Here is a 9,489-nt window from a genome sequence, read left to right on the forward strand (position 1 = left end):
CTCTGGACAGCATTCTGAACTCGGATGCACTGGCCAGGTAGACAGGAAAAGCCCCGCGAACTTTTGAAATTCATTTCCTGCTTCCCCAGCGTGGAGATCTCATCAGCACAGGTGACCACGCACAGCTCATCAGCACAGTTAACAATGCAGTCTCCTGAGAATCGTAAAAGAGCCCCAGCATGGACTGCTCGGGAGGTACTGGATCTGATCGCTATCTGGGGAGAGGATTCAGTGCTAACAGAACTGCGTTCCAAAAGACGAAATGAAAAAGTATTTGAAAGAATTTCTAAGGCTATGACGGATAAAGGCCACAGCAGGGACTCAGTGCAGTGCAGAGTGAAAGTTAAGGAGCTCAGACAAGCCTACCAGAAAACCAAAGAAGCAAACGGAAGGTCAGGGGCAGGTCGAAAAACATGCCGCTTCTATGCTGAGCTGCATGCAATTTTAGGGGGCTGCGCCACAAGTACCCCACCCCTGATCGTGGATTCCGAGGTGGGGGTTATAATCTCTGCCATGGCTGAGGATTATGCAGACGGGGAAGATGAAGATGAAGAAGAGGAGGAAGACCTAGCAGAGAGCACACAGCACTCCGTGAGCCCCAGCAGCCAGGATCTTTTTATCACCCTGACGGAATTACCCTCCTCCCAGCCCTCACAAGCCACTATCCCAGACAATGACGCCATGGAAGGGACCTCTGGTGAGTGTACCTTTGCAAATAGCAAACATTTTTTTTTAAGCAAGCGTTTTTTAATGATTGATTTGCCCTGAGGACTTGGGATGCATTCGCAGACAGTATAGTTACTTAGAAACGTTTGTTAACATGTCTGGGGATTGAGAGGAAATCCTCCAGGGACATCTCGATGAAGCGCTCCTGTAGGTACTCCAGAAGCCTTTGCAGAAGGTTTCTGGGCAAGGCAGCCTTGTTCCACCCACCATGGTAGGACACTTTACCACGCCATGCATGTAGCAAGTAATCAGGTATCATTGCGTGGCAAAGCATAGCAGCGTATGGTCCCGGTGACTGCTGGCATTCAAGAAGCATCCGCTCTTTATCTTGTTCTGTTATCCTCAGCAAAGTGATATCGTTCAGGATAACCTGGTTAAAAATCAGGAATTTAAGTAAGGGGGGTGGCCATTTTTCTACTGGGTTCGTGGAGTGCAGCAGCTTAAAAAAAAAACTTTCCTGCACGTAGCGAAGCGGGGGGAGGGGAGGAGTGAAATGCCGATGATCTTTTCTGTGTTTGGTCACCGGCGATCTTCCCCAAGCTACCAGCCACGCAGTGGGTGGGGGGGTGGGAAGGTTGTTGATTAGCAGGGAGCTAGCGTGGTATTAGCCATGCGTTGGGGGGGAGGGGTAAATCACTACAGAAGCCGAAAGACAGTGGCTTACCATGGCCGCATGCAAGCAGAATTCTGATGCCTGGACCTGTGTCTGTGAGATCTGTAACTCCAGAGCTGCAAGCACTCACTATTAAGATGAAAAATGCGACCTTGTAGGGAAATCACATGTGCTAGGTGAATAGTGCTGTTCACTGTGAAAGAGTATAACCATTGTTCTGTAAAATGTATCTTTCTAAATATTTATCTCCCTCATGCAGCTGCAAATTTTTCAACCATCCCTCCTCCATCCCAAAGGCTAGCACAGATAAGGCGGAGGAAAAAGAAGACGCGAGATGAGATGTTCTCGGATATTATGGAAGTTACACGCAATGAAAGAGCTCATCTGAATGAGTGGAAGGACGTGGTATCAAATTACAGGAAAGAGGCCAGTGAACGTGAGGACAGGAGGGATGAACGTGAGGACAGGAGGGACAACCGAGATGAGAGGTGGTGGCAGGAAGACCGGCAGGAAAATCAGCGGTGGCGGCAGGAAGATCAACGGTGGCGGGATGCAACTCTGGGGCTGCTGCGTGATCAAACTGACATGCTCCGGCGTCTGGTGGAGCTTCAGGAATGGCAGCAGGATCACAGAGTGCCGCTGCAGCCCCTGTATAACCACCCTCAACACTCACCATGTTCCACATCCTCCTCACCCAGATGTGTAAGAACGCGTGGGGGGAGGCTCCGTGCACCCGCCCACTCCACCCCCGTGGACAGCCCAACCAGAAGGATGTCGTTACTGTGAATTTTTTTTAATGGCCTTCTCCATCCCTCCTATCCTCCTCCCAAACCACACCCTTACTTCTCTCCCTCTTTTTATAATGAATCAATAAAGAATTCATGCTTTTTAAATGAGAGTGACTTTATTTGCATAAGTAAGCTGTACTCAAAGGGGGAGGGGGAGTTGCTTACAGGGACTGAGTCAATCAAGGGGGTTGGGTGTTCATCAACAAACACAGCAGTCACACTGTACCCCAGCCATTGATGAAGCTCGTTTTCAAAACTTCTCTGATGCGCACCGCTTCCTGGTGTGCTCTTCTAATCTCCCTGGTGTCTGGCTGCGCGTAATCAGCGGCCAGGTGATTTGCCTCAGCCTCCCACCCCGCCATAAAGGTCTCCCCCTTACTCTCACAGAGATTGTGGAGAATACAGCAAGCAGTAATAACATAGGGGACATTGGTTTGGCTGAGGTCTGAGCGAGTCAGTAATGTCCGCCAGCGCGCCTTTAAACGGCCAAATGCACATTCCACCACCATTCTGCACTTGCTCAGCCTGTAATTGAACAGATCCTGACCACTGTCCAGGCTGCCTGTGTATGGCTTCATGAGCCATGGCATCTAGGGGTAGGCTGGGTCCCCCAGGATAACGACAGGCATTTCAACATCCCCAACTGTTATTTTCTGGTCTGGGAAGTAATTCCCTTGCTGCAGCCGTTTAAACAGAGTAGTGCTTCTGAAGATGCGAGCGTCATGAACCCTCCCTGGCCATCCTACGTGGATGTTTGTGAAACGTCCCTTGTGATCTACCAGTGCTTGCAGCACCATTGAAAAGTACCCCTTCCGGTTTACGTACTGGGTGCCCTGGCGCTGCGGTGCCAAGATAGGGATATGGGTTCCATCTATCGCCCCCCCACAGTTAGGGAATCCCAGTGCAGCAAAGCCATCCACTATGGCCTGCACGTTTCCCAGAGTCACAACCTTTCGTAGCAGCAGCTTAGTGATTGCTTTGGCTACTTGCATCACAGCAGCCCCCACAGTAGATTTTCCAACTCCAAATTGATTCCCGACTGACCGGTAGCTGTCTGGCGTTGCAAGCTTCCACAGGGCTATCGCCACTCGCTTCTCTACTGTGAGGGCTGCTCTCATCTTGGTATTATGGCATTTCAGGGCAGGGGCAAGCAAGTCACAAAGTTCCATGAAAGTGCCCTTACGCATGCGAAAGTTTCGCAGCCACTGGGAATCGTCCCACACCTGCAACACAATGCGGTCCCACCAGTCAGTGCTTGTTTCCCGGGCCCAAAATCGGCGTTCAATGGATAGAATCTGCCCCATTACCATCAGGATCTCCAAAGCGCAGGGGCCCGCGGTTTGAGAGAATTCTGTGTCTACGTCCTCATCACTGTCATCGCCGCGCTGCCGTATCTGCCTCCTCCTCGCCTCGGATTGAAGGTCCTGGTTCACCATAGACTGCACGAGAGTGCGCGAGGTGTTTAAAACATTCACGATTGCGGTATTGAGCTGAGCAGGGTCCATGCTTGCTGTGCTATGGCGTCTGCACAGTTCACCAAGCAAAAAAGGTGCGAAACGGTTGTCTGCTGCTCAGGGAGGGAGGGGTGAGGCTGTACCCAGAACCACCCGCGACAATGATTTTTGCCCCATCAGGCACTGGGATCTCAACCCGGAAATGCCAAGGGGCGGGGGAGGCTGCGGGAACTATGGGATAGCTACGGGATAGCTACCCACAGTGCAACGCTCCAGAAATCGACGCTAGCCTCGGACCATGGACGCACACCACCGATTTAATGTGTTTAGTGTGGCCGCGCTCACTCGATTTTATAAAATCTGTTTTACAAAACCAGTTTATGCAAATTCGGAATAGTCCCGTAGTGTAGACGTACCCAGAGATAAACACCTACAAGATCTCTATCAAGCATTCTTAAAACTACAGTACCCACCTGCTGAAGTGAAAAAACAGACTGACAGAGCCAGAAGAGTACCCAGAAGCCACCTACTACAGGACAGGCCCAACAAAGAAAATAACAGAACGCCACTAGCCATCACCTACAGCCCCCAACTAAAACCTCTCCAGCGCATCATCAAAGATCTACAACCTATCCTTAAAGGTGATCCCTCACTCTCACAGATCTTGGGAGACAGGCCAGTCCTCGCTTATAGACAGCCTCCCAACCTGAAGCAAATACTCACCAGCAACCGCACACCATACAACATAAACACTAACCCAGGAACCTATCCTTGCAACAAAGCCCGATGCCAGCTCTGTCCACATATCTATTCAAGTGACACCATCATAGGACCTAATCACATCAGCCACGCCATCAGGGGCTCGTTCACCTGCACATCTACCAACGTGATATATGCCATCATGTGCCAGCAACGTCCCTCTGCCATGTACATTGGCCAAACCGGACAGTCTCTACGCAAAAGAATAAATGGCCACAAATCTGACATCAGGAATCATAACATTCAAAAACCAGTGGGAGAACACTTCAACCTCTCTAACCACTCAGTGACAGACTTGAAGGTGGCAATTTTGCAACAAAAAAACTTCAAAAACAGACTCCAAAGAGAGACTGCTGAACTCGAATTAATATGCAAATTAGATACAATTAACTCAGGCTTAAACAGAGACTGGGAATGGTTGGGTCATTACACTAATTGAATCTATTTCCCTATGTTAAGTTCTCCTCACACCTTCTATGGGCCATCTTACTTATCACTTCAAAAAGTTTTTTTTTCCTCCTGCTGACGATAGCTCATCTCAATTGATTAGACTCTGCCTGTTGGTATGCATACTTCCACCTTTTCATGTTCTCTGTATGTATAAATATCCCGTCTGTGTGTTCCGTTCTATGCATCCAAAGAAGTGAGCTGTAGCCCACGAAAGCTCATGCTAAAATAAATGTGTTAGTCTCTAAGGTGCCACAAGTCCTCCTGTTCTTTTTCCCTTCCAGTCACTCCTGAGCGGGAAGGGAGCTGTGAAGGAACTGCCATACCACTGCTTCACAAAACAAGTTGTCATGGTTACAGGGCCAGTTGTCCCTCTGTCTCTTTTCTGATCTTGGCGCACCCCTTAAGGCCTCCTGCCTTTACCTCTCCTCAGAGCGCCCTGTCACGGATCCCCAGGATCACTGCTACGGCCCCAGCTTTGGAACAGTCTCTGGGAGGACCCCTTCAGTGAGCCAGACCCCCTGAGGGTCTCACTCTTCCTCCAGGCAAGCCACGCAGCATCACCGCCTCCTTAGGCTGCATCTCTGGCCCTTCAGCCACTCTGCTTCCCACCATGAGCTCCAGTCAGTGAGTCCCACGAAGGCAGACCCCTGAGGGAGACTTGTGCTATCTTAGGGAGCAATGCAGCCCCACCAGCATATGCAGGGGCACTCACCCAGTGCTAAGAAACAGTTGGGCTTATTATCAATTGGAACACACCATAGGTATCTAAAAGGGTGTTATAAGGAGGAGGGAGAAAACTTGTTCACTTTGGCCTCTAAGGATAGAATAAGAAGCAATGGGCTTAAACTGCAGTAAGGGCGGTTTAGGTTGGACATTAGGAAAAAGTTCCTAACTGTCAGGGTGGTTAAACACTGGAATAAACTGCCTAGGGAGGTTGTGGAATCTCCATCTTTGGAGATATTTAAGAGGAGGTTAGATAAATGTCTATCAGGGATGGTCTAGACAGTATTTGGTCCTGCCATGAGGGCAGGGGACTGGACTCGATGACCTCTCGAGGACCCTTCCAGTCCTAGAATCTATGAATAGGAAGGCCTCGGTTAGCACAGAGAAAAGAAAGTTACAGCATGGTCCATTATGGTTAGCCCAGAGCCCTGGACAAGCACTGTGACCCCCTTGGCTCCAGCTCTGTCCCTCTCTCCTCTATGTTCAAGTTCCTGGTGCCAGTCCCACCTGGCCTCTCCTCAGTCCTTTGTTCCCCAGCTGGTCCCAGAGATTGGATTTGCCATTGTGTTCACAGACTCTCCATTGACCTGGGTCCCAAACTCAAGAAAGCTAGGCATCAATCATGCCTGCATCTCTGGGCCTCTCTAGAGAAAACAGCTCTTTTCCATGCCAAGGTGACAATACAGCATATAGGGGAAACTGAGGCACACACAATATATATACAAAATATTAAAGTTCCCACTTCATCACACCCTCACTTAGTCTATCAAATGTGCTTGCCTAAGAGGTCTGACTGGGTTCAGAAGCTGCCATTCTTCCCATCAAGAATCTGCAACCAGTGGTGAATGTAATGACTAGACAGCCTTCTTAAAACCCAAACAATTGTTTCCTTTGCAGTAGGAACAATGCATCAAAGGATTTAAAACAGTCTACACACATCTATCTTACCTAATGCACACCAGCTCCTGGCAGTAACCAGGGAGGCCTACCTTCTTCTGACACCCCCAGTGGGTGCTTGCATCTTAGTCTGTTTCCTCTAAATCAGTGGTTCTCAACCAGGGATATGCCAAGGTCTTCCACGGGCTACATCAACTCATCTGGATATTTGCCTAGTTTTACAACGCTCTATATAAAAAGCACTAGTAAAGTCAATACAAACTAAAATTCCATCCAGACAATTAGTTGTTTATCCTGCTCTATACACGATACACTGAAATGCAAGTACAATATTTATATTCCAAATAATTTATGTATCAGAGGGGTAGCCGTGTTAGTCTGGATCTGTAAAAGCAGCAAAGAGTCTTGTGGCACCTTATAGACTAACAGACATTTTGGAGCATAAGCTTTCATGGGTGAATACCCACTTCGTCGGATGCATGTCACGAAGTGGGTATTCACCCACGAAAGCTCATGCTCCAAAACGTCTGTTAGTCTATAAGGTGCCACAAGACTCTTTGCTGCTTTTACAAATAATTTATGTTATAATTATATGGTAAAAATTATAAAGTCAGCAATTTTTCAGTAATAGTGTGCTGTGACACTTTTGTATTTTTATGTCTGATTTTGTAAGCAAGTAGTTTTTAAGTGAAATGAAACTTGGGGTACACAAGACAAATCAGACTCCTGAAAGGGGTACAGTAGTCTGGAAAGGTTGAGAGCCACTGCTCGAAACAACTTCCCCTCTCAATGTTCATCTTTAAACTACTGTTGGCCTTTTGATCTTGCTAGTTCCTGTACTTTGGCCTTCTTGGTCAAAACCAGTTTCATAACTTGGCTGGAGCAAGGAGGTGGAATCTTCTGGGCTTAATAGTTTGGACAGTCTTTCTTAACAACCCTGAAGTGTTTACCAAGGGGTGCGGCTTATCTTGACCATTTGTTTCCCTTCCTCTTTGTTTTTCCTGACAGCCCTCTATTAAACTAAACAAACATATTCATGCTGTACATATTCCACTAACCATATCATAATGCGACTATATAGATCCATGGTATGCGTGCAGATCTGGTCACCCCACCTCAAAAAAGATTTATTGGAATTAGAAAAGATACAGAAAAGGGCAACAAAAATGATTAAGGATATGGAACAGCTTCCATATGAGGCAAGATTAAAAAGACTGGGGCTTTTCAGCTTGAAAAAGAGATGAGTAAGTCGGGATATGATAGAGGTCTATAAAATCATGACTTGTGTGGAGAGAGTAAGGAAGTGTTATTTACTCCTTCTCATAACACAAGAACTAGGAGCAACCAAATGAAATTAACAGGCAGCAAGTTTAAAAGAAACAAGAGGAAGTATTTCTTCACACAATGCACAGTCAACCTGTGGAACTCATTGCCAGGGGACGTTGTGAAGGCCAAAACTATAATGGGGTTCAAAAAAGAACTAGATAAATTCATGGACGATAGGTTCATCAATGGCTATTAGTCAATATGGCCAGGGATGCAACCCCATGCTCCGACTCTTCCTAGCCTCTATCAGAAGTTGGAAGTGGACAACAGGGAATGGATCACTTGATCATTGCATGTTCTGTTCATTGCCTCTGAAGCATGTGGCATTGGCTACAGTTGGAAGATAGGATCCTGGGCTAGATGGACCATTGGTCTGACCCGTATAGCCGTTATGTTCTTAACCAGATTGTATGCAGTGTTACCGTAGCCATGTCAGTCCCAGGATTTTAGAGTGATGGGGTGCGTGAGGTAATAGCTTTTATGGGACCAGCTTCTGTTGGGGAGCGAGACAAACTTTTGAGCCACACAGAGCTCTTCTTCAGGTCTAGCAATAGAAGACATTATCACACCCACCTCGTCTCACTACCTAGAGTAATATAAAGGTTTCATACAGAGGAGCTCCAATGCCATTATGCAGATCCTGACTGCCTGTACTCATGTCTATTACTAGTGCTCTAGCCAAATGCCACCTCTGTAATTACAGGCTGTCTTCCAAATTTCCTCTGAAGCGCCCATTTAGATATGGGAATCTGTCACTTCCTGCCCTGATTTGGGGGATGGTATTGTTATGTGCTCAAGGTGCTGGAACAATTTTTATAGTGGGAGTGCTGCTGACAAAACCCCTGTACCTGGGGTTTGTTATGACTTCCAGCGGGCGGTGTGACAGCGCCCTGCGGCCTTTCACCCCACACGGCTGCAGCTCAGCGGCAGAGAGGCTTTGCGTTGGTTGGGGAAACTCTCCATTTACAAGAGTTCAGAGGCTCCCGAAGCGGGATTTTGCTGTGGACACCTGGACGAGCTGCCCGGCTTCCTGACACCCTCCTTCGGGCTGCGGCCGAGCCAGACTTGCCCTGGAGGCGAACCCGGCCCTGCCCCCCGGTGGGATACGAGCAGGTGCCGTGCTGGGAACAGCGCACCCAGCCCCGGCTTGCGCCCAGCGCCTCCGGGGGGCGCGTCCCAGCCACAAGCTCCGGGGCGGGGCGGGGCCGGGCCGGGCGCAGCGTTCCCGCCCGGCGGAGGGAGCGCCCTGCAGGCGCCGAACGGGCCGAGGAGGTTGGGGCTGTAAAGTCCCGGGCCCGCCCCGCTCCCAGCGCCGGCCCTGCCCCCTCCCCGCCGTTGCCATGGCTGCCAGCTCCCCGGCGGCCCCGCCCCGCTCCGCCCCCAGCGCCGGCCCTGCCCCCTCCCCGCCGTTGCCATGGCTGCCAGCTCCCCGGCGGGCCCACCCCGCTCCCCGCCCGGCCCTGCCCCCTCCCCGCCGTTGCCATGGCTGCCAGCTCCCCGGCGGGCCCGCCCCGCTCCAGGCCCGGCGCAGCCCGCCGAGCGCGGGGCCCTGGAGGCGGGGCCTCCGCAGAGCGCCCGCCGCAGCCTCGAAGCAAAAGCCGCGGAGGCGGGCGGGAGGCAGCGATCCAGCCAATTTATAGGGCACGGGCCTGAGGGGTGGGGACTCTGAGATCCCAGGCCCCGCCCACCCTCCGTGACGCGCCACTCGGGTGCCAATGGAGAGCTGCCACACTACAGATCCGGTTCGGGGGCG

The sequence above is a fragment of the Mauremys mutica genome, chromosome 11 (genome assembly GCF_020497125.1).
Source record: "Mauremys mutica isolate MM-2020 ecotype Southern chromosome 11, ASM2049712v1, whole genome shotgun sequence".
Taxonomy (NCBI): Eukaryota; Metazoa; Chordata; order Testudines; family Geoemydidae; genus Mauremys; species Mauremys mutica.